This window comes from Lycorma delicatula, chromosome 11 (assembly GCF_047948215.1).
Source record: "Lycorma delicatula isolate Av1 chromosome 11, ASM4794821v1, whole genome shotgun sequence".
Classification (NCBI taxonomy): domain Eukaryota; kingdom Metazoa; phylum Arthropoda; class Insecta; order Hemiptera; family Fulgoridae; genus Lycorma; species Lycorma delicatula.
Window position 1 is genome coordinate 12,850,323 of NC_134465.1, and position 27,329 is coordinate 12,877,651.

At 30.9% G+C, this 27,329-nt stretch overlaps 1 long non-coding RNA gene across 1 annotated transcript; it reads right to left on the bottom strand.

Moving 5' to 3' along the window:
• Window positions 1-7,112: 7,112 nt before the first annotated feature.
• On the bottom strand, window positions 7,113-25,678 carry LOC142332195 (uncharacterized). The gene is made up of 4 exons (XR_012758215.1): window positions 25,516-25,678; window positions 23,665-23,758; window positions 14,281-14,413; window positions 7,113-8,360 (listed from the first exon to the last, which is right to left on the bottom strand). It is a non-coding gene; the product is annotated as an uncharacterized LOC142332195 (long non-coding RNA).
• Between the last annotated feature and the right edge of the window lie 1,651 nt (window positions 25,679-27,329).

The following is a 27,329-nucleotide window of genomic DNA, read 5'->3' on the forward strand; positions in this document are numbered from 1 at the left end:
GTCTGGATGATCATGTAGGGCACAAACTCCTCAAAATGATTCCTTCACCAGGGAAGTTTCGTAAAAACGTCATTGACCTGCTAGCTTTCTTTTATTTTTTATTTTTCCTGTTTAGCCTCCGGTAACTACCGTTTAGATAATTCTTCAGAGGATGAATGAGGATGATATGTATGAGTGTAAATGAAGTGTAGTCTTGTAGATTCTCAGTTCGACCGTTCCTGATATGTGTGGTTTATTGAAACCCAACCACCAAAGAACACCGGTATCCACGATCTAGTATTCAAATCCATGTAAAAATAACTGGCTTTACTAGGTCTTGAACGCTGTAACTCTCGACTTCCAAATCAGCTGATTTGGGAAGACGCGTTAACCACTAGACCAACCCAGTGGGTTTGACCTGCTAGCTATGTGCGCTGTGGCTACACGTTATTGTAAGCAACCGTGACTGATTTCTAGTTCTGTTAACTGAATAATGAAGTTCGTTAAAACAGCACTTCGCAAAACGGATCATTATTACGAGTATGTATATATATATATATATATATATATATATATATACTGAAATAGTACATTTCAGTAAGAACAGACTTTGGCAGAGACGGCTCTCATGTAATACAACCAAAACCCTTGAATTTCCTGTCCCGTACTCCTACGGAACTACTGAACGTCGAATGCTGCCATTAATTTTATCATGGGAATCAACCGTCCATGAAATACAAGGCAGAACTGTCGATTAACCCACCGAGTCGGTCTAGTGTTGAACGCGTCTTCCCAAATCAGCTGATTTGGAAGTCGAGAGTTCAAGCGTTCAAGTCCTAAGTAAAGTCAGTTATTTTTACACGGACTCGAAATACTAGATCGTGGATACCGGTGTTCTTCGGCGGTTGGGTTTCAATTAACCACACATCTCAGGAACGGTCGACCTGAGACTGTACAAGACTTTACTTAATTTACATTCATACATGTCATCCTCTGAAGTATTATTTGAAAGGTAATTTCCGGAAGCTAAACTGGAAAAAGAAAGAAGGACTGTACATTACGTAATTGTTTATCGGGGTCCAAATCTCTTTGTTGAATGTCAAGCAAATGTCAGGCTTAGCCGAATTAGATCTCTCGATGGACTTGGGATCGAAGAATTGGACAACTCCAAATTAACACAGGAAGAAGACTTTGTAATAATAATGCATTTTCAAAAAAGGATCGATGAGAAATCTTTTATTAAAACACAAAAAAAAGTTTGTTGAAAATTGTGGTTAATTAAGGAAATGAAATAGAAACTTCACTATTTCGTTACTTTGTATAGTAAATGTTTGATTGAATATTTTTTTAATATACCCAGCAATGCTTCGCTGTTGCTAGATTTGAGTATATTAAATGAAAACGATTGAAAGTTTGATAAAACATTAACAAAATGAACGTTACAGAACTTTACAAAATTTCACTTTATACTTTTTCTCTATTTCCCTTTTCCCCTACTTTCTCTTTTCCTTTTTCCCGCACGTAAATCGGGTCGGGTTCAAAATTACATACCGATTGTATAAATCGTCACAACTATACTGTCCAAAAAATGCTCCCGTTAAAACCCATCAGGGCTAAGAACGGGGCGGGGGTGTGGCAACCGGAAGCGTAACAACGCGGGTGTCTCTTCCCCTCCGGGGTTGGGAAGTCCACAAAATGACAGTAACCGTTTTTTAAAACGGTTATAATTCCAAAAAATAGTTCAATATAATTATTCTAACTTTAATGAGCTTTTTATCTTATAGAATTTTAATCGACTTTCCTGACAGATCACACGATATAAAATTATTTTAAATTTGCTGGCCCGTCTAGTCAGAATTTGAACCCTCGGGGCTCAGGTCAGTCCGGATGAATCCCGGAGCCAACTCACGGGCTCGGGACGTACTTTATGGCCGCAGAGCACGCCGCTGGCCATTGTCTTCTACCCTGACGGCACCATACCCTGGATCCCCGCACTGTACGTTACTCTCATAGTTGTGAAAATATAATTATATTATTCATGCTTTATAGAAACCTGAAAAAGATACCAAATTACGAAAGATAGAATAATAGTAACTATGGTAACCAGAAATTTTAAGTCGAAAGCCTATATAATAAGTAAAATGAAAAAAAATACGGTTTACGAGGTATTTCATTTTTTATTTCATCTACAAAACCGAGCTGTTTGAAATAATATTTGAACTAATGTTTTTTTTTTTGCTTGATGAAATTCACTACAGAAACTCTTATTTTGGTTATGAATAAGAAATGTGATTTTTGCAGCGCGTAAAAAATGTTATGCCTGACCGGAATTCGAAGCCAGGAACTCCGAACGAAAGACAGAGACGCTACCACTCGCGCCAGAGAACCCCACAATCAATTTCATTTCCTTATATTATAAAATCTGTTTGTAAGTGTTAATTTTAACGCAATTTTTTTTTTATATTGTAAAATATTAAAACCGAGCAAATCTTTTGTTTTTATTTGTTTTAATTCTTTAGCAAACAAAAAAATATTCATGTAGCATTTTATCGACCTGGATAATTCGTTTTCATTATTAAAAATGATATCAATTTATAACTAAATCGGATGATTACCGTACATTAATTTTAGAAGTAAATCTAAACTACTTATATTAAAATCCGCTTGTACAGCCAACTTATCGATTGATTCTGAATCGATAGTCGAAATCTATCAAGATCGATAGTTACAATTTATCGATTCAACTACCATCCTAAAGATGTTACCTTTGCATTATATATAGAACTATTCCATATATAAAATTAATGTTTGTTTGATTGTCCCATATGCACTCCTATACCGTTCATTGGATTGCGATGAAATTTTGGTGAGTTGTACGCACGCCCGCAAAGGTTTTTGAATTGATTTGGCCCGCTAAGTGGCGCCGGGGTCGAGATATTTCGGAAAATTGTATTTACAGTCCAATTTGCCTCATATTTTTCGAAAACGACAAACTGTTGGTCGACACACAATTAACCCTATGTAACCATATAGTGCGTGCGAAGGACGACGGGAATGCTAGTATAAAATAACCCGACTTACGTCGCTGCGTAAAATGTCACCGATGTATGACGTCGGGAAATAAGTTTAATTAATTAAAGTTGCACATTTTTGAGAACTCGGTTGAACCGTTGCAAGTTTAAGAAAAGCGCATAATAAAAATAAGTTTTCTTTGCTTATGTACTTACGGGAAGGTAATTTTTAATATTATTTCTAAAGAAAACTAAATATAAATTGAAGTACAAAATTTATCTGATAATTTTTATATTTTAACGTATAAGTGAGCAGTTCTGAAGCAATTTCAAATTATTTTATCGTATCGCAAGGCATTTATTTTTCGCCGAACAAAACAACTGTAGTAAATCATAAATAAATCCTAATGGCCTAAAAATAATAATAACAATAATGTGATTTGACCACCCCCCCCCCCCCGAATTTATTTTGTATATAATAGTGTAATTGAGGGTACAAATTAAAATAAAGGACTATAAATTTTCTAGCCGAATTTATTCGAAATGTATAAGAAATTTTACAGTGCAATAAATTCATTAAATTAAAAGCTGAACCTTAGATTTACGTCTTTAATTTTCTCTTCCGTTCTTGCTATTTTTATTAAATTATTCCTTTTTTGATTGTCATTAGCTTAAATTGTATTACAGACCTACCGTTACAATGCAAATAGCGGTCGTAAAATTGAGATTATATATATATAGGTGATTCAGGAGGAAGGAAACATAATTTAAGAATTGATTATACAGCTTGAAATAAGCAAAAATATTCACACAAAATTAATATAGTGGCTTCTAGGTCAGCCGGTCTTAGGTTTAATTCCTGACAAGGGTTCAAAATTTTTTCGCTTAGGCTTGTCACCCGTTGACAAGCAGCACGTTATACTAAGTAATATATCGAATTCGTTTAAAATTCCAACTATTCTTTGGATAAGGACCTAAAACTTATTTAAGCAAAGTTTTTTGATATCGCCAACCGTTGACCCGGGACGTGAAAGAAATCGAGTTCGAAGACAAAAAAATCATTCCTTCCGTAATAGGCGTAGTATCGAATCGGTTTAAAGTGGTCGTTAGTTCTGTAAACATTTCGTAAAACGTTAGATATGACCAACCCTTACGGCAAGGGATGACCAAAATATTGCTGGAACGGTAAGAAGATGGGGTTTGTCGTATCGAGTAAATTTGAAGTAAAATAATTTTAGGACGGTATCTCAGAATGGATTTGACAACAAGCTTTGACGTGGTGATATGCAAAATTATGTGAAAGTCAAATTAAAAAACTTAATTTTATTCAAATTAAAAATTTGATGTTTTTGACAATTATTTCTTATGCGTGATGAATGGCAACTTTCATTTAGTTGTAAATGAAAGACATCAGAATGATGTTAATAAACAATGGGCAACGTTAAATAAAATGACTTTTTTATCATTAAACATCGAAAAATAATAATATATTTTTTTATATGAGTTTCTACAACTTGAGGTGTACTGTGACCGTTTTTGAAATTAGCGGTAAAAAATGTTTAATAGCCGAAATACGGCAAGGGTTTACTTAAGCTAATGTTTTTGTGAAAAAATTGTTGTTTTGCTATGACCTTTAAAATGTTGTCGTAACCTTATCCTAAACTTTGGTCCTTCTGATGCGTATAATCAAAGTTGTTGCCGTGACTCGAGTCTGCTTTGATGTTTAAACCGGTGTCAACTGGTTACCTTACCCGATGTTGAATTTAAGAATTCAAAAAAAGCCTTCTGTTAAAGCCTTAGTCGGTAAGCCGACTAAGGCTTTAACAGCATCTGTGTGAAAAGCGGGGAGCGTTCGTGATTTATTCGTTTTTGCCGAGTTCCTTCTTGGTATCTGCTGTTTGATTTAGACATGCACCTACCTCTGAAAGGGCCTTGTAAATCGATCGAGTTTTTGTTTTACAAGGCACGTGGTGAAGAAGAGGTAACGACAGCTAGTGTAAATACCCTGTAACGAGCAACGGTTCGCCATGGTAGGGCGGCGAGCTCTACCTGGGCTTGCGCTAGGACTGTCTGGACTAATCACTGTGGATACTACCTGCATACGCTCTTTTCAGAGCGTTTTTTCGTAATTGCATGCTCTTGGGTAAACTATCCAGCAGCGGCTAAGAGGTGCGAAATGTGACATGAGGACAATCAGGCCTCCGGCTGTTCGTATCTCGCTGCGTACCGTTATCGCATTTAAGGCTTGTCTGACAAAGTATTAGGTGTCAGAGTGTAAGTAGATAGATTAGTTTTGCTTATTCTAATTAGTTAGGGATGCACTGGCGAAGAGATCGGTTGTATAATCTGAAGAGTCTTATGGGAAAACTCAGGCGGGTTAGAAAGCAAGAGGATGTCGGGAGGGGAGTAGAGGATGTTAAAGTCTTCTCCTGTGATGACGAATGCTAATCTAGGCAGGCGAATACGTCCACCGGGATACCAAAAATCAGGCTGAATAGTGATTTCGTTAAGTTAAAGCTGGTGGCAGTTAATTCTCCCACTAGTAGCATAATTTCAGTAACAATGTGAGCAGTTGTTGGATTTCCTGAAGGCATTCGAAGCGCCTCTCCAGCGGTTCGCAGACGAGTGATATCGAGGCTTAACGAGTAGGGAAATGTTCTCTGCTTTGCCGAACGGATTTAAGACGCTTGCCTCTAAACCAATTGAAGTCAAGGAGGTTGTAGTTAAAGGAAAGAGACAGTGTCCGTCCCGGTATCAGCGCCCAGCACTTGTGCTTATTAAGGCAAAGCGGAAACTCAACGCTGCCTTAAAGGCAGCGGCAGGCAAGCGACCAGAAGTCATATTCATAAACAGGAAAGAGGACTCCACAAAAATAATGAAGAAGGAGTTTCAGGCTGCCCTCCAGGCCAATTTGAAAATTAAGAACATAAAGAATAGTAGGAAAGGTCCGGTTGTCACAGCGGATGACAAAGAGACAGAGTCGTTTCAGAATCTGTCGTTAGTAAAAGGCTAAAGGTCAAAGCGCATCAGAAATGTAAAAGTCATTGTCTGTAATAGGCATTGACCTCACTACCGAATGCGGATGAGAGCAAAATAAGAAGGTATATTTTTATTAGAGGCTTATTAAATTTGTAAATCTGTTGCTTGATTTTTAAGTAAATCAAGAGGACTTTGAGTAAATTGAATTGTAGAACAAAACTGTGGTTGCAGTCAACACTTGTTTTGTTGGCGTGAGGATAGTATTTTTGGTGTTTAAAGACACAATCAAAAATGATTTGAGTGCACGGTCTAATTGAAATAAGATAAGGAAAATGTTTGTGTGAAACCTTCGGTGTTAGGGAAGGCGCGGATCTGATATATCACATTTAATAAAAAATATTATGTCTGGAAATTAATTTACGACCAAATTCAATTTATATTTAACAATTTTAACCGATATTAATTAACAAGTTAATACCTTTTTCTGTCTTAGAGAATACAATATTACCAAATTTTTTGTTTTACTTTTCAAAACTGCAAAAATAAATACCGGTGCAAAAAACAAAAGTTCAGTTATGTAAATTACTATTAAAAAAAAATTCTGTTAATTTTCAACTAGATCGGCAATTCTGATGACGTAATTTGTTTTGTCAAATAATATATTAATACAGGTAAAAGTAAAAAAATAATTTTGAAATTAGTTAATTTTTATTTTAAATTGAAATATATATTTTAAAGCGATTATTATGAAGAAGATTACAAAGTTACGTCGGGAGGGATTCATTAGAACGATTAAACAACTGTAATACCACCACTGACCAATCAGAAACACAGAAATGTAATTAACTTGTTTTTCAATTCAATTCTTATAACAAAGTTGTTTGTCTATTTTAACGTTGGACGGATTACGATATGTAGCGAGGGAGTCGCTCGGTCTCTGCGTAAACAACCGATATGATTGACCAATCAGAGACGCAGAACGGTTATCAGTTGTTTTTCAGCTACGAAGTAAGACATCTCTTTAGTTGCGTCGCAAACGTTCACCTGTGCACATGTTCGTGTGGTATGAACAATCTTCTATAAAGAAAAACCACACAATTTAGGACATTACTTTAAAGTGAGGAACATTTATTTTATTGTATGCAACATAGATTTATTTTTTTTAATATATCGGTTTTAAATTAACATTTTTTTCTTAATTTACGGTTTAATGAAAATTAAAATTTAACGTAGAATTTTTTAAGCACGTTGCTACAGTTTATATGATGATCTTTTTTACATGGGATTTTGTTTTTTAATTTAAAATCTATTCTAGATAAATAATAATCTTCCATTTTACAAAATTTGTTTTATTCAAAAAAAGAGGGGTGATGTAATCTTTTTTTGAAATGGATACATCAATAATGCAAAATTTTTATAAAATGAATTACCGATGAATTTTATGTATAAACTAAAATGAATTTTATTCCGGAAAAAAGTATAAAACATCTTAATATTTTCAATAATTTTATAGGAATTGCCTAATTTTTATATTGCATCTAGATACATTATTTGTATTGTAAATGTAATTTATATGTATTGAATAGACATGTTTTTTCTTGCGCTTTGCTACCTTTGTCTACTGAAAATAAGTACAAATACCTTAGTTCAATGAATATATCACAGGAACTATAACATTTTATTTATAGTTTGATATATCAAATACTTTAATTATTATTGCTGAAACAGGAAATGCTTTTTAGAAACTCTATTAAAAGAAAGTTTGCATTTTGAATTAGGAAAACAGTAAGGGCAGTTATGTATCATATTTAAAACACACTTATTCTTTTTTAGTTTTTTCAGATCGTAATAATTGTGTTATCTCCCCGATAGAACAATTGGAATCTTCTTTCATCCAAATCATTGAACCACATCTTATCGGACATCCACACATTTTCACATCTCATTATTCAATTTATTTTTTCTGCAATTCTGTAGAAAATTCTTGAAATAAAAGCCGATTATCACTTGTACTAATATTTTCCATTATTGCAGATATAGTCTTCATTTATTTCTCAAGAGTTTATAATAATAAGAAATTAGCTTTTATGTTAATAAAAGATAATTTAAAATTTATTTTTGTTTCCTACATTTCTAAATTTTTCCTGGATGTCAGTTGTAGTTAACTGCATTCATTTCTGGGTCTCTTGATTGTAACCTGAAAAAGAAATCCTGTGTAAAGCTGTTTTATTGCGTAATCAACTGATCTTGTTTCAGATATTTTGTCTAAATTTATTTCATTGTTGTTCAGTTCACTAACAGAATATTCAAATCCAAATAAAACTTGTTCTAATCCATTTGATCCATTACCACGTTTTGCGAATTAACAACCGGCACACAAATTTCTGAATACTGTAATACAATCAAAAAAGTTTAATCATTATTTTTAAATTATTTTCAAGAAAGTGACAATTTTTTCTTTATCTCTGATTATACAGGTGACTAGATGGAAAGAAATTATAAGGGCATAATTGTTTTAATTACTCATTTTTCTTCTAAATGAATTTTAGTCTATGCTTTAATATATTTTTTATGTAATTCTTAACTTTGTTAGGCTAGGTACTTTGGTGGTTAAATTACTGATTTGCTATACCTCCCTTGTCACTACTTCATTCATATCAATAAGTTAGCCGATTATTTCAAATAATTTCTTCATTGAAATTATTTAAAATTTTTTCTCTGTTTTTGCTTTTCAGTTACAATTATTTTACAGAATTTATTTAATTATGTATAGCCATTAGCAAAACTTCATACAGGAAGAAAAATACAATTCCAGTTTATATTCATGCCTTTAAGCAAGTAGTCAAATGACCATATACTGTAAAGGTTCCATTTATTTTCATAATAACAAGTAGTACGTTGTAATTTTGTTCTTTATGTGAATTCTCGGTTTTTTAATGTAATGTAAATAATAGATTTTTTCAAAAACATTAATAAGCATTATTTTCCTAACCTTTTAATTAAATATTTAACTTTAACCTCTTTGGAGAGAGAAATGTTTTTACTATGTATATTTCATATACAATTATGTTTACATGGTTTTGTTGACTCATATACAGTAATTTTAATAATACATAAAATAATTAGGTAGCTTGTAGCATGTACTTCTTATGTAGCTAGTAATTTCATGCATTTTTATGTAGCTTGTAATTGCATGTTCTTTTTATGTAGCTTAGAAATATAACTGTTTTATTGTAAAAAAATTGTTTTACTAACATTGACTAACATTAATTATACTAATTTAAGTTTAGTTGATGGGTATTTTATGTATATCATTCATTCTGCTGTATATGAGTTGAATATCTAAATTTAAATGTAATATAAATCGATTTTCTAGTATTAAATTAGAACTGTCTTCAAAGAGGTTAAATTATAATTGATTCTAAGGAAGAGGATATTACATAAACCACTTGACAAGCTGTTTATACAATTTCTGCAGTTTTCTGTAAATTTATTATTTTTACTATACTTTTTTTTTAAATAAGCAGAATTTTGTGATTTGTTAATTCATAGTATTGGCTTTTTTCAATCGTATTTGATCTGTTTATGTAAAACAGCCTCGCATCTTATTTTCTTTGTGGATTTGCTTTTATTTTATAATTACACTAAAGTAATTTCTTAAATAAATAACCATATTTAACAACAAAATTAATTCTAAAATGTCCCTTTGATTATCTACATATAAACAAATTTATGAATATAACACATATAAGATTTTTTAGCTTTCATTTAAAAAGTATACTGGTCTTCTGCAAAGAACAATCGAGGAACTATTACAGTATATCCGTCAGGAATCATTTTAGTTCTATTTAAAAGGCCCATCACTATTACCGTTGATAATTTTTACAGGAATGTTAAACCTAAAAATACACTACATTAAACCTTTCATATGAGCAAACTATATACATAAACCCCCTGGTTTTAGTCTTCTAGAGTATATGCCATATCTTGCCTGGTGGTTATCCACTGAAATTATTAGTTTATCTTTCTATAAATGTATTTTTTTATAAACCATTTTCCAAAACCATGTAAAACTGAAATAGAGCACATTCTGTTTTCTTATACGAGAATAGAATTTGCGATTTAATGGGTACCTGTCACCTTTTTCTTTCTTTTTCCTGTTTAGCCTCCGGTAACTACCGTTTAGATAATTCTTCAGAGGATGAATGAGGATGATATGTATGAGTGTAAATGAAGTGTAGTCTTGTACATTCTCAGTTCGACCATTCCTGAGATGTGTGGTTAATTGAAACCCAACCACCAAAGAACACCGGTATCCACGATCTAGTATTCAAATCCATGTAAAAATATCTGGCTTTACTAGGACTTGAACGCTGTAACTCTCGACTTCCAAATCAGCTGATTTGGGAAGACGCGTTAACCACTAGACCAACCCGGTGGGTTACCTGTCACCTGCTATTAATCATTTTGCACCTCCCACTGTTCACATATAGAATTAAATTGTAATTATATTTCATATTGAAAAAAAAAGTCCTCCTTATGGATTACTGAATAATATTTTAATTTTTTTCTATAATCCTACAGATAAAGGTAACTTCAATATTACATTTAGTATTTGCATTATTTAATACCCCCTTTTACACTTGGATTGTCATCAATCTCAACTTGATTCCATTTGCTATTCATTAGCAACTTTAGCTTTTTTTCAATAATATAAATTATAGACTTTTGTTTTTTTTTAATTCCAATTGGGATTGGCCATATTATGCTGTGAAAATGCATTCTTAAGAGAATCTTAAATGGGGTAATTAAGAGGTCTGGATGGTAATGCGTACATCTGCGCAAGTGCAAAAGGAAAAAAAAGAAATATGGAAAACACAAGTAAATTCATTATGATTAAAAACTCTGAGTAACTGATTTCTTTGAAGGATCTTCTATTTTTAGTATTGAAAATAATAGAAAAATCCCTTAAGTTATATTTCATCAAATCAATAACATTTTTCTGTTGAAATTATAAAACAAAAATCTTCTGGTTAATTCATATATATCCCGAGTTCAATCTTCTTATTCGGTTTCATTTTTAGATATACAGTTTCAGATTGTGTAATTGTAAAAATACACATATTAGAGTATTGCACAGATAGCAAATTTGCATTTATACTTTGGCACAGTTCAGGATGTATTATTTTAGGTTGTTACTCAACAGCTAGCAAATCTGATATGCTCTGACAATTCAGGGTGTATTGTTTTAGATTGCTGCTCAACAGCTAGCAAATCTGATATGCTCTGACAATTCAGGGTGTATTATTTTAGATTGCTGCTCAACAGCTAGACTCTGACAATTCAGGGTATATTATTTTAGATTGTTGCTCAACAGCTAGCAAATCTGATATGCTCTGACAATTCAGGGTGTATTATTTTAGATTATTGCTCAACAGCTAGCAAATCTGATATGCTCTGACAATTCAGGGTGTATTATTTTAGATTATTGCTCAACAGCTAGCAAATCTGATATGCTCTGACAATTCAGGGTGTATTATTTTAGATTATTGCTCAAAGCTAGACTCTGACAATTCAAGGTATATTATTTTAGATTGTTGCTCAACAGCTAGCAAATCTGATATGCTCTGACAATTCAGGGTGTATTATTTTAGATTGTTGCTCAACAGCTAGCAAATCTGATATGCTCTGACAATTCAGGGTGTATTATTTTAGGTTGTTGCTCAACAGCTAGCAAATCTGATATGCTCTGACAATTCAGGGTGTATTATTTTAGATTATTGCTCAACAGCTAGCAAATCTGATATGCTCTGACAATTCAGGGTGTATTATTTTAGATTATTGCTCAACAGCTAGCAAATCTGATATGCTCTGACAATTCAGGGTGTATTATTTTAGATTATTGCTCAAAGCTAGACTCTGACAATTCAGGGTATATTATTTTGAATTGTTGCTCAACAGCTAGCAAATCTGATATGCTCTGACAATTCAGGGTGTATTATTTTAGATTGTTGCTCAACAGCTAGCAAATCTGATATGCTCTGACAATTCAGGGTGTATTATTTTAGGTTGTTGCTCAACAGCTAGCAAATCTGATATGCTCTGACAATTCAGGGTGTATTATTTTAGATTATTGCTCAAAGCTAGACTCTGACAATTCAGGGTATATTATTTTAGATTGTTGCTCAACAGCTAGCAAATCTGATATGCTCTGACAATTCAGGGTGTATTATTTTAGATTGTTGCTCAACAGCTAGCAAATCTGATAGGCTCTGACAATTCAGGGTGTACTATTTTAGATTATTGCTCAAAGCTAGACTCTGACAATTCAGGGTATATTATTTTAGATTGTTGCTCAACAGCTAGCAAATCTGATATCCTCTGAAAATTCAGGGTGTATTATTTTAGATTGTTGCTCAACAGCTAGCAAATCTGATATGCTCTGACAATTCAGGGTGTATTATTTTAGATTATTGCTCAAAGCTAGACTCTGACAATTCAGGGTATATTATTTTAGATTGTTGCTCAACAGCTAGCAAATCTGATATGCTCTGACAATTCAGGGTGTATTATTTTAGATTGTTGCTCAACAGCTAGCAAATCTGATATGCTCCGACAATTCAGGGTGTATTATTTTAGATTATTGCTCAAAGCTAGACTCTGACAATTCAGGGTATATTATTTTAGATTGTTGCTCAACAGCTAGCAAATCTGATATGCTCTGACAATTCAGGGTGTATTATTTTAGATTGTTGCTCAACAGCTAGCAAATCTGATATGCTCTGACAATTCAGGGTGTATTATTTTAGATTGTTGCTCAACAGCTAGCAAATCTGATATGCTCTGACAATTCAGGGTGTATTATTTTAGATTGTTGCTCAACAGCTAGCAAATCTGATATGCTCTGACAATTCATGGTGTATTATTTTAGATTGTTACTCAACAGCTAGCAAATCTGATATGTTCTGAAACAGTTCAGGGTGTATATTATTTCAACTTTTTCCTTAACTGGTAGGAGATTCGATGTGCTCTTGCACAGTTCGGGGTGTATTATTCACATCTTAGCTTATCAGGTACCAAATATGATACAAAATTATTTTTAATTATAATTCTTGATTACAAATTGACATTGTAAATATCTATGTTGTATGCAATGAATAGTTCTAGCAAGTGCACGGTACATAAAGCATTCGTACCGCGTCAACCGCGTCGCGACCGTATTTCATCATCCCGATATCGTTCATCGGGTTTCGGTTGGGGGGTGCTGTGTACATAAATGTGTTTATATATTGGGGGGTGATATATAAATATGTTAATGTTAGAAATAGTTTATTTATAATATTTATAGTTATTCTGTGTTTATTATGTTTCTTTGTCTTTTCAGCTCATCACTTCACTACCAGCGGCTGAAGTCCTCCTTATAAATCAATTTACATTTTTTTTTTTTTTTTTATTACATCACGTAAAAATTCCTCTTGTAGTTTAAATTGCTTTATACAATTTTTTTGAAATATTAATGAGTAGGTTTTAAAATTATCCTTTTTATAAATTATTTAAATTTTATTAATTTCATTGACAAAATTAATCATTTAAAAAAGTTCAAGAAATTTAAAAAATACGTAAAGATATAGAGGCAATTTCTTAATTAACTGTAGCTTTTAAATCTGGTTATATATTTATTTTTATATATTTTTTTTATATTTATTATATTACATAAGCTATTCCTTAAATTTTTTTGGTAGATGTTAATCAAATTGAAGGTTAGAGCATATTTATATCTAATTACAGTTTTAAAAATTTTTTATTTTATTTGAAAGATTTTAAATTTTGAATACCCCCTTTGCTTTCCCAATCAGCGTTCAGCCACCTGCTTCAAAGAAGATGCATGCTTGCATGTTAGTTTAATTTTTTCAAACCAGGGTCAGCTGATTTTAGAGGTGCCATAATAAATTATTTAATTTTTTTCGCTAAGTTTTTTATTAAAAAAATTAACTTACACAAGTAGAATGATTATTTGAAAAAATTCATCTAGCTTAACAGTAATCCAAATTACTTCAAAATTTAATCAATTTTATATGTAATATATTTGCCTTTCATATTAAAAAGGTATGAACTGATTCTGGTTTTTAGTATGTAATTATTTTATCTTATATAACATATTTTGAAATTGTGGGGGAAATAAGTGATTGGTGTAAATAAAGTGTGAAATTGAAGTGCGATCAAGATTAAAGTGTGAAATTGACGTTATCTTCCTCACTACAAAAATTTACAAACTATAAATAAAAATAAGACTTGAAATAATACAGATTACCAGGTTATATTCAACATCTCATCAACTTTTCACTTCATCCTGCGTCCTATATCTTCAGAGTACCAGATCGATCGATTCTTTCAGCTGCTCGATGGATTTGATCCTTGGATTAGCCATGGTGATGAATGTAAAGCTGTGTACACAAATGGTAAAATATTAAGGTACTACTAATTCTTTACTACATCATATATATTTCCTAATAATACTAGTATTTATTAAAAGACTCCATCCATTTATGTAATGTTTAGCTTCAGTTAGAGCAACCAAGAAATGGAGCTACTCACTCTGTGGCTTCAACCAGCCACTATCACTTTCCTTGTACCAGGGGCCAAGGCCAGGGTCAGGGCTTTACCCCACCCGGTCTAGTCTAGTGGTTAACTCATCATTGCAAATCAAATGATTTCAAAGTCGACAGTTCTAAGGTTCAAATCCTAGTAGACTTTTAAATGGATTTGAATACTAGATTGTGGATATCGGCATTCTTTCACGGTAGGGTTTCAATTAACCACACATTTCAAGAACGGTCAACATGATACTGAACAAAACTACACTTAATTTGCATTCATACATATCATCCTCTTAAGTAATACCTTATGGTGGTTCCCTAGGCTAAACAGAAAAAGGTATTAGTTTAGACCCCAGTTTACATCATTGATAGGTAACTTTCTTTTTTGATACTGCAGTTACTTTTATTTCTTACTTTTATAAAAATTTTAGGTAGATCTGACATAAAATGTCATGCGCAGCACAGAAAGTTTGTGTGGCAAATTACAATATAAATGCAATAAAAGAAACATCAGTATAATAAAAAGCAGAAACTTAGTACACATATCAAGAAATACCATTATCTGGTCAATGCTTAATTTGTCTCTGATATATATATTTTATTTGAAATATAAACCACCAAAACACAGTAATTACATAAGTTAAACTTGCCATATTAATTTCCATTGACTGTTAATACAGATTGAAGATGCAAGGTACTATGAAAAATACCTCATTTCATAGTACCTTGCATCTTCAATCTGAATTAAATTCTATTTTTATTACATTAAAACTTATTCTTTTTAATGAGTTCTCTTTTTTAACATAAATTATAATGTTAATTGTGAAATTTTAAATGATATTATGAACATAAATGTAGTTGTGAAAATATTTATAATGAAAAAAAATACAAATCAATTAAAAAGAATTAGTTATAATTTAATACCAACTGAAGATGCAAGATACTGCACAAACTGGTTATTGGAAATAAATAAGGTAAGTATAACTAATCTAATTACTGTGTTTAAGTGGTTTATATTTCATATAATGTTAAATTTTAAATATATATATATATATACACAATTTTTATTTATGAATTTTGTTAGTTAGAGCAATGAAACTTCATAAGCTTACTATGTACATTTCTTGGCTTATGATATTTCAGGAAGACTGTTATTCATATTTTTATTTTAACCTTCCTAATAATATTTTGAGTATTTATCAGTTAGCAGTACATCACTTGATTTTTTCATCATTGTTAATAAAATTGAAATGCAATATATAATTAAACTAAATTATTCTTTTTGTTGACAACAATCATTTGTTTATAATGTAAAGAATAGTCATGAAAAGCAATTGGATTTGAGAGATTTCATAATGTAAAATGAATGAAATAAGAATCAAACTATTGTCGTTACAGTCATCTTTTCACTTGGATATCCCGAAACTTTTAATTATAATAAAAATGAATTTTATGTAAGTTTACAGATAGAGAGCAGGTTTTGATAGATGAAACAAAGCGATATCTTCATTTAACGCATTATTTTAATAGAAGATATACTGTGTGAAAATTTAGAAGTGGTTTCACAAGTTTTTTTCTTTTTTGACAAGGAAATTCTGTTTAGTCCTTTATTGTTTTGCTTGCTTTGGCGATGAATCAATTGCCTGACAGCGGTTTTAAAATTGAATGAAACCATGCTCGCACCTCTTTGTCAAAATTTGTAGAATATACTTGCAAAGTAGATGGTACATAAATAAATATTTCATGAATTTTAAATACCAGAGCGATCAAAGCAAGTGGAAACCTACATAAAATTGTGAAAATAATAAGAAAATAAATGATGCAGTTCATTCTATAAAAATATTAAGTATAATTTTAAAAAAATATATATATAAAAATTAGTAAAAGGATCATGTGGTGTACAGACATCCTGTATCGATTTTTGTTACCGTTCAACATTATTCTTAGCTGAAAATTTTAGCTCGGCCAAACCGGTTCATATAACACACATTCCTGTATGTGATATAGATCTGTTACCATCTATGTCGGTGAATCTTAATTCAGAATAATTTTTTTGCTTCTATTCTTGGTAAAAGCGTTCTGATCTTGTACGAGAGGAATCCCTGCTGCCTTAAAAGGGGCTTAGAATTTCTTTGAGCGAGTTGTCTTGTTTAGCAATCCTTGTAGATTACGCCTTTCTAACCTCCACTTTATTCCTTTATTTTCTTCCACCTTGATCTATTAGAATGGTGTTTTTCAATGATTTCTCACTGGATATCTAACGATGTCGGAGATGTAAAAAATTCAGTGTTCTTGGTATCTATCTAGTCTGGAATAGGGTAAAGATTTTCTTATGTACCTACCTAGCTAGCGATTCTATTTCTGTAAAAAATGTCTATATAAATAGTTCTACCAGGCTAAATATTTAAGGAGTAAAAATGGACCATCTAATCATTCCTAATAAATATTTTTGTTAGAAAAAGGTCAATGTTATCATAAATGAAATGAATTTATTAACTAAAACAAAACTATATTAATTTCACAACTGCTAATTGAATTTGTTTTATTTTCTTTTGTTTCAGGTAACTCAACGGTTCATTTAATAACCTAAGGGAGAGCTGCCATGTAAGTGGCCCTCCTTACATTGTGGTACTCCCTTTTACTATAGGATAATTTTCTATTAAAGGTACTTACTTTTGTTATTATTGTTTCATATTATAAATTTCCATGTTATTATTAAGTTGTGTAGTTTTTAAGTTGACAGTAATATTCTGATAAAATCGCGGTAGGTCCCAACTCCCAGTAGGGTCCCCTGATAGGAACTTTCCTGTAGGGAATTTTTTATGTGTACTTTTGTGTATGTTTCTGTTTCAGGTTCAACATAAATTTTACATTAAAATTACTTAGATAAGCAATGTAGATTAAGTTTATGAAAGTATATGTAAAGTTTTGTATATGTTTTTCAGGTACAATATTATTATGTATGTTTTTCAGGTAGATATTATTTTATTATTACTTAGTTAAGTCGCGTTCGCGATCCCAATCCCTAATAGGATCCCAGTAGGTTTCCCCATTGATAGAATATGATATTTTCAATGTATTTGTGTTGCATGGTTAGGTCCAATTCCTATTTCATAAAGGGGGAGGTTTTTTAGTCGGTGAGAGCCCGACACTACCGTCTGTTGCGGGCACAGACGGTGGCTGACACAGCTTTTCCCTCCTCCTACGCAAAACAAAAAAAAAAAAAAAAAAAAAAAAAAAAATTAACAATTCATATTATGTACATTATTAATCTTTTTGACAAGTGATTTTGAGTTGTAGTTGCTGTACTGGGAGTACTTTCAAACTCATGGAAGTTGTGAGAAAAAAAATGGTTCCTGATTACTCAAATGTAATGTTGAAGGTGTAAAATGGAATATGGAAGCTAAAGAAAATTTTAGTTAAAATGACTATCACCGTAGTTTCAAATCTGGATTGAAGAAAGGTGAGTATCATAAATGACTAACAGAATTTTTAAAATGCAGCAAAACATGTATATTTAGAATCGTACATAGTGATTTTAACAAATTTTGGGTGCTGAATTCAAAACTTATAAATTTTGTGTAATACATTGCACTTATAGATACATAAGATTTATTTACCAATAAATGCACAATCTGTGTGATAACAATATTTCAAAAGAGTTATTATTTATGTGTATTCATTTACAATTTGTTTAAATCAGCTAAATTTTTGTTTGTTCAAACACAAATGAATTGAAATATGTTCAATACAGTTTTTAAATGTTTAAATCATCTGAACTGAATTTTTAAAATTTGTTGACAAATTTGTACAATGTTTGATCAGTTTCTCTAAATAAAAACAAACAATAGCAGTCAATCATTCTAGCATCCCATCTTCCTTGGTACACTAATGCTGCACGGTCAGAATATCCTGACGGAAATGGTCTCCCTGCTCATCACTGACAGAGCCCAAATTTTCAGGATAAAAGTCTAGGTGGGAGTGTAAGAAATGAATTTTTACATACTAAATCTTTCTACAGAAAGATTGTAGTTGTTTTAACAGTTTATTAACCAAAAAAATTTAGTTTTATCTTTTGTATTGCCTAAAAAACACCAATAATGTCTCTGAAGGACTTCCATGCAGCTAATGCACATTCACTAAGTTATCCTCAAATGTTAAATCCTTAAGCATTTTGATTTGTGGATTGATAAATGTACTCTCCTTGAACTTACAATCACTCAATTTAGGAAAACTTATTGTTAAATGATTAAATCCTCATCCATCTTGGTGTTTTTCATTGGTCCAATTGTAATGTGAAATTGTGATTGTATGATCTTACCACTCTTAATTAATGATAAATTCTTTACATTTTTTTCACCAGGCATAAAGTTCTGCTGGAATGGCCAGTTCTTTACTTAGTAAGACCTTTTGTACCATGCCTAGTCCAAAAACAAAGAAAAACAATATTTTGTAAACCCTCCTTGTAAAGCAGGAAGTAAAGCACAACTTTCAAATCACTGCAAACTTGCCACAAATGCTCTTTGTATTTTATCGCTTCTAATACTGATGCCACATTTTCATACATTTCCTTCATGTAGACTGCATGAGCTAATGGAACGGATGTCTGTTTGTAACCATTACCTTATAAAACTGCTTTCATGCTAACTTAGTAGTCAATAAAAAAAGCCATTCTTCAGGAACATGCTGAATTCCAAGCTCTTTCATCAGGGCATCGACATCAGTACAAATGCGCAATGAACTCCTCATAGTAAAGTGGGTTGAATAAGTTTTATTTCGTGTTACAAACACAGTAAATTTTGTTTTTTCTGCCAAAAGATTCAACTGTTGTAGTCTAGATGTCAAGACGTTCAGCTTTCTGCTTTAATAACTTTAAATCACAAACTATATCATTAAGTTCATATTGTTGAATTAAGTGAGGTCTCATCGGATACAGGAAGAAATTTTTCAACATCCACTACATTTTCAGATTGTTTTTCTAAAAATGTTGGATTAGATGGTGGTACAGGTATAGGTAACTCCTATCCCCCATTTGGTACCAGCTTTGGACCTGAAGATACATCTGTATATTTTATGAACTTTCTTTTTTTGAATGAAAATCCAAATATATTTGTCATACAAAAGTAGCAGTGTGAAGTGTTACAAACCATCAGTACAGTAAATAGGAGGACTTGTTGTTTCCCCTTCAACCATTCGGTTACTGAGCACGATATAGAAATAACATGAGGCACCCAGATTTCATCCCTGGATGCGCAATCAAAATAAAATTTATAGGCAGTTTTTATCGATTCATGAGTAAGTCTTTCTTTGAGATTTATGCATAAATTTACCTCTAATGAAACAATAATTGTCTGGCTGATTTGAGCATCCAAAAAGTTTTTCAGAGGCCATGTAGGAAATAAAAATGAGAAAAAGTCTCTTCAGTATTATAAAGAATTTATGAAAATATAGCAAAACAATAATAACTGTGTGAACACAACACACATTATAGACAATTGAAGCTAGACTGAATAAAATTTTAAGCTCTGTAGTAGGCAACAACAGATAACTGTATGATGTCATCATACATGTCTACTTCTCATGATACATTGCCATTTTGTGGGACTTGCATGTCGTCTCTTGTCGCATTCAATCTTTTGTTTATGGCAAATGACTATAATTATTTTATTGATTTACATTTTCAAGGTACAATTTCATCCTAAGTAACTAGAAATAAAAAATAATTATCATAACAGCTGCGGTTCTTCTATTATGTTTTAAAATAAATATTTAAACATCAATCAGGTTTAAGGTAATTCTTGATTACAAAACATTGTTCAGCTGTTCTTATGCAATTTTAGGACAAATTAAGAAAAACTGCCAAGTTTTACTTTAGTAAAAATCTAAAGCTATCATGAAAAGTCCATTCTCCACAATGTATAGACAAATATGGCATCATGTACATGAATGAATTTTGGTAAGAAAAAAAACAGTGTCTAAATATTTTGTTATTTAGATCATATATCTTATAAACATATCTGCACTACACTTTTCCCTAAAAATGCTCCACTCTCGGGCACTTGTTGCACTACAACACCAACTTTTGTAGAAATGATTTTAGAAATCCACCACCCATCCATTTTTGAACCCCTTGTTTGTTTCAATATACTGATTAACAGACAAATCTTTATCTTAATAAAGAGATTGTATTCAAGCAGTGTCTAAACAATAGGAGTAACAATAAAAATCTCCAACTTGAACCGACAACTAAAACCTTTGAGTGGCCTTTAGTGTAAGGTTATGCGTTTTCATTCAGAAGAATAATCACCATTGTGAGCAGTTTGCACGGTTTGATTTGTCCAAACTCCTTCAATTAATAATAAGATTCTGATGTTGCTGCAGTCCCAAGTTCCATGAATTCTGCTAGTAGATTCTTTTGTTCCAAAAATATTGTGACAATCATTTTTTAGTTCAATAATATCATTTGAATCTGTTTGGCTTGTTTCTCTCTAATTTTCTGGCATCATGACTATGTCTCTCATAATATTATTATAAACATGAGATTGTAATCTACAGATTTTAGTTTCACTGTATGCTTGCTCACAAAAAATGAATTGCAAAACACATCTCACAGTTGGAAACAGAGATATCAACATGTCTTTCATCAATTGCTCCTTTACCAGCACTAAACAGAATGAACAATTGATTAAATTATAAATTCCTGATCTGTGACTTCTGTGTTATAAAAGTCACGCAAGATATAAATGATACCATATAAAGTTGATATCTTTACATTTATGATGACACTATATAACAATTCAATGTCATGAACAGAATAAAAGCGCCAATTTCAAGGCTGAATATCATCTATAGTTTAGTCAGCTTCGTGCTGGTATGCAATAATTTTTGAGGGAAAGGCATCTGAAAAACAATTAAAATATCCATTTACCTCAGCAAGCCTAACTTGTGATGTGAGTTTTTATTAAGACTGGCTCAGCGTTTTTTTGGAAATAGATATGTGTCATGTCAGGTTATCTGTTGAGTGACTCCTTCAGAGACATAAAAATATTAATTATTATTATTATGAACTAGACTCCTTGAGTCGATTGGAATCCCTTATTCCTCAAATAGGAATCTATATTCCATGAATATAGATTACATCTTTGAGTTTTATATTTGATAAAATTCTGGATAAATCTCTTAGGCTGAGGCAATAGCTACTTTCTTAATGGCCCCTTAACAGAGTGATATCTCTTTGCTTATGAGACTTATATCGCAGGCAAATTATTATATTAAAAGCACAACAGACTACACTTAGATGTCTTGATGAATTAATGTACACTTCTTATAATTTAATTCACCAAATTTCTTCATAACAAAAAATATAAAATTAAATTTTATAATTTATTGGTGGATTGAATTATGTGTGAACTAAATATCATTAAACTAAAAATTATACTAATACAACTTATAGACTTGTCTGTTACTTATTTATAATAATTTAATAATAATTAAACTGATAAGTTTTCTTTTTCAGTAATGTCAGATGGAGGACTTTTATCCCAGAATTTAATCATAAATAGAATTGTGATTTTCATCAAATTAGATTGGAGAGGAAACAGTAATTGGTGAGTTTTCTATTTAATTATTACAATATATAAAATGTGCAATACAATAAGTAAAAACCATTAAAAATTTAATGTAGAAAAGCGGTAACATCAATGTACATTTAAGAATGTTCAGCAGCTCTTATGGAGGGGAAGACCATGTGTAAGGAAAGATTAGAAGGGCTCTAACAAAAAGAAAAAAAGTTCCATAGGTGTTTTTTAAGTTGAGAGAAAACATTTAAAAGAATTACGAAAACTTGGGATTAACTCATTGACTCTTGATTCTACTAATCTTTATTTATTTTATTATAATATTTAAAGGCTTAGCTCTAAAAAGAGGCTTATGAATGTAATTAAATTCCATTGTATGAATAATAATTTGTCTTTAAGATCAATACAATATTAGTAATAAAGCGATTAATTTGGATAACATCTAAAGTTTCAGGTTGTCTTTCAAATTACTTTATATAAGAGTTGAAGCATATCGTGGCAGATTTTAGTGTATCTCTCAAAGAGAGAAATGATCTACTTAATTTTCATCAGAAAGTTTTTTATGTTTTTTGGGGTAACAGTGACATCTTTACTTTCACTGTTGGGAAATGATATTTATAACCACCGATATTCTTATGCAGAATTTACAAAATTTGCTAGATTATTATAATTTTCAAATCATATAAAGACCACTTAGATTTTATTTTTTGAATCAAGTGTTAAAAGAATAAAGCTCGCAGAGACGAAAACCCTTTAAATCATTAATTCACTTTCAGGCGTGATTTTTGATTGCAACTTTCCTGTAAATTATGGTAGTAAATAATTTACTTTATAATCCACTAAAAATTTCTGTACCTGCACTTACATGTAGTTTCTGCCTTAACTTAGTTTAAAATTATATTTCAATAAATGTCATTTTGTGATAATAAAATTCTTAACAGTTAAGCCAAAAAATATAATTTTAATAGAACATATGAGATGAAGAGGTAATCACTGAAAATTAATGTAATCATTGCAGTTTATTTATTGACCAATAAAGAAAAATTCTATTTTAAATCAAACTTTTGGCATTTTGCAATGTTGTTCAGGAGAGGTACAGTGGGAAAGTTTCTGTTATCAAACCATAATTTCTAAAAAAAATAAACTCGCCTTACAGCTGCTGTTGGTGTAGTCTACAATCGGCATAAACTGTCACTTCCAATCTATTCTCAGCAATATCATATAAAATACACTTTCATGATTTATTACACCTTCAAATCTACCATTTGTCTCCGAGATCATCCTGTTATCATACAGCATTACTTTGTTCTTAGCACTATATTAAATTCTTAATCATATAAATTTATTACTTTTCATTTTATACCTTCATATCTTTTGTGATAAAAAAGAAAACAAAAACACAAAAAAATGGGGATATAGTGGTTGTACTTTTAAAATATTGTTGCTATAAATTTATACATAAATTAAAATACAATACTATTGCAAAAAATAATTCCATTTTACAATTTAATTTAATCTTACCTGTAGTTATTCTATCTCTTTTTTTTTAGAGCTTAATTTATTGTTGAATTTACTACAAAATGAAGCTGTATTTGTCATATATCTACTAGTTTATCTGAAAATATAACAAGTATAACAAATAATATTATCAAAATACCTCACAACTTACTAACGAGAAATAAATTAAAAAAAAAAAAAGGGACTGATAATATAGATAGATAGATAGATAGAATAGTTGTTGGTAATAAATGGATTTTTATTCTGTTTTTCATATACTGAATCAGTTCTTAAAGTATGTTCTGTATTACCTATCCAAATGCTACTTGAACAGAGTAAGATGTGTATTATAACGTACTTAAAATATCATACTCAAATGCGTGATATAATTAAAGAAAATGTATATGTATATTGCTATGTTTATTCTTGATAAATATTATTGTGCAGTGTACTGATGGGACAGCTTAACAGCAGATGTACTATTATACTGATAAGGTAATTTAATTTTTATATTTCCATTAGCAAACACGTCTAACAAGATGTAGCAATTTCCCAGTTTTTGTAAAGTATTTTAAATTCTTTAAGATAAAACAATTTCATTTTCAATTTTCTGAAATATTTTTAAAACTACTTTGTAGCTGTGGTATCAGTATCGGAGGAGAAACTTTCTTTTCAAGTTGTACCTCACAAATTGTGAACAGGTAGTAGAAATTTTATCTTTGACAAAAATGCACATGTAAATTTAGGTTCTCACTTCAAAATGTAGAATGTGGTGCACCTCAGATAAAAGTTTTTGCTTTCTTTATTGTTTATTAATGATCTGCCTCAAAATCTTTAGCCATTCATTATAACTCTTCTCACAGGTAACACAACTACTATTTCTAAAGATAATCATTAAAAAGAAATTGAGAATTGCTTAATTGCAGCTTCAAAAAATTATTCAGTGGATGCATTGTAACCATCTAACTTAAAATATGTATAAAACAGTCACATTGTGCTTCTCGGGTAGACATAATATTGCAGATTGCATGGCCAGAATTCCCATTAGGGATATTGATAGCATTTTTGTTGTCCGCAGAAGTTTTTGATTTGATAAATTCTTGTGGGATGATCAAACTGATTTTGTTTGTTAACCAAATGGAGTGAACAGTTTTACTCTGAAGAATCTTTACAAAACACTAAGCTTGTAATCATTATGAACATATATTATGCCTAAATATTTTCTCGTATAATGTGTAATGTCCAGTTTTTGGGTTTTTTAAAAACATGAGTTTTGAAGAGAAAAAAAAAGAAGAGCTTTCAGTTTATTACCGATGCACACTTTATGAGAAAGGTAACTGAACAATCTGTTTATTTTACAATTAAAAGTTTACTTTTACAATAACAATATTGTTCTGTTGATGAATTAAAAAAAAGACAAACATATGATTTACCTTCAACATGTACAGATATACTATATGCTCGTAATAATTTTCAGTAACGATTTCTTAGCTGTTAATTATTTTGTAGTAATATTTCAAAATTAATGTATTTACATTAATATCATTTCCTGTGTTTGATTAAATAATTGGTACTTACTTATAACGCCACTGCAGCTACAGCTTTATTTAAAAACAAAGTAGTCAATCAGATTTCGGTGAAAAATTGGCCGATATAGAGTTTAACATAGATTCAAAAGAGTATCTTTATTAATTTTAATACATGGTTATTTATATTTACTTATTTTATAAATATAATTTAATCAAACTTAACCTACGCTCGCTAACCTTGACTAATTAACAGGATTTTGTTCCGATCAGAAAAAAACATTTATTTATTAAGTGGCAAGTTTTGTTAAATAATTTGTTATAATATAAAAATAAAAATCACCCTTACCAACAATTTATATTATATCCCAAGGTATTTGGGTCATTTGTCCATCCTCAGGAGAGGTATTTTTTTGTAAATTAAAACATTAAAATTAAAAACGTAAATAAAAAATTATAACTATATAATATAATTGATAACCTAACAACAAGTTGTCATTGCTGTAACAACAAGTTAGGCAAGTTATAATTATTAATTTAGATAGAAAATCATCTTCAAATTTGATATGTTCATTGATTAATTTATTGTTATTAAAAAATATATAAAATTTTTAGAGATTGCTTATTTTATAATAATCGGTGGAAAAATCTAATATTTAATAAAATTATTTGTTATTATTTTTGTAATAATTAGCTGTAATTATGTCACATTTTTATAAAATGTGATAAGCATAATTGGATTTATCGAAACAGCCTTTCTTTATACTATTATTATGTTCTTTAGCTCCAATAGAAAACGAACAGTTGGTCACAATAATATATTCTAGACGGAGGTTTACACGTTTTAAACTATAACCAACTTGTCTAAGATATTTATTTATTTGGAGGTTATTATTTTAGTAGAATCGCTATTGTTTATAAAATGTAAATATTTTACTTAAAAGTAATAGAACGTTAAATACATCTAATTTTATTTTTTTAAATTGACATTACACCCACTGGGTTGGTCTATTGGCGAACGCGCGTTTTCACAAATCAGCTGATTTCGAAACCGCGAGTTCCAACATTAAAATCCTAGTAACTTTAATACAGAATTTGAATACTAGATAGCGGATACCGGTGTTCTTTGGTGGTTGGGATTCAATTACACACACATCTCAGACATGGCCCACCTAAAACTGTACTAGACTACACTTCATTTACACTCGTACATATCATCCCCAAAAGTAATACCCGATTGTGATTCCCAGAGGCTAAACAGGATCAAAAGAAGAAAAAATTAATTGAAATAAAGTTATATACAGAGTATACAAAAAAGTTCTTCCAGGATTTTCATAACATATTCTACACATGAAATTAATGGAAAAAGTTCATATAAACATACACCCTAAAATGCTTAGTTTGTGAGTAATGTCTAATGACAGATTTCACCCAGACTTCAGCAACCCCGGTGAAAGAGGTCATAATGAAATTTTTTGGACATTAATTAGGGAGTAGAAATCACTAGATTTCTATGGTTTTTTACCTTAAAAGTTGAATAAAATATCTACCACAACTGTATCTGCAGTAGTTTTTAAGTAATCTGGGATGAAAATCAATAAATTAGGGTAAAAAACAGTTTTTATGTTTGACATACAATAAGTTTGTTAAATGTGTAATAAACATGTAAAACCTTTAAATAAAACTTGTAGAGAACTTAATTCCAAACAAAATGGTGTAAGATAAGTCTAATAAAATAAACATTTAGAAATATTAAAATTTTATTTAGAAACAATACAGAAGATCGTACCTACTGGTTTATAATAAATATTCAAAAACAAGCCCGCCAGTTTCAAAACATTTCTTGGCTCGCGTCTGCTTTTGTAGCTCTTCATAGTTCTTCAGGGCTATCTTTAAGTTACTAGGCAGCGTCCATAATGCGAACAATTAATTCCTCATGAGAATGTATTTTTGTTTTATATACAATATTTTTCATACATCTCCAGATGTAAAAATCTAAAAGGTGTTAGATCAGATGATCTTAGTGGCTAGGAATCTGAACCTCCACGACCGCTCCATTTCTCAAGGAAATGATGGATACATTATCCAAATGTAGGGTCATATCATGACAGAGAGAGTACACACTTATAATTTAAGATTTCATCATATGATCATCGGGTTCAG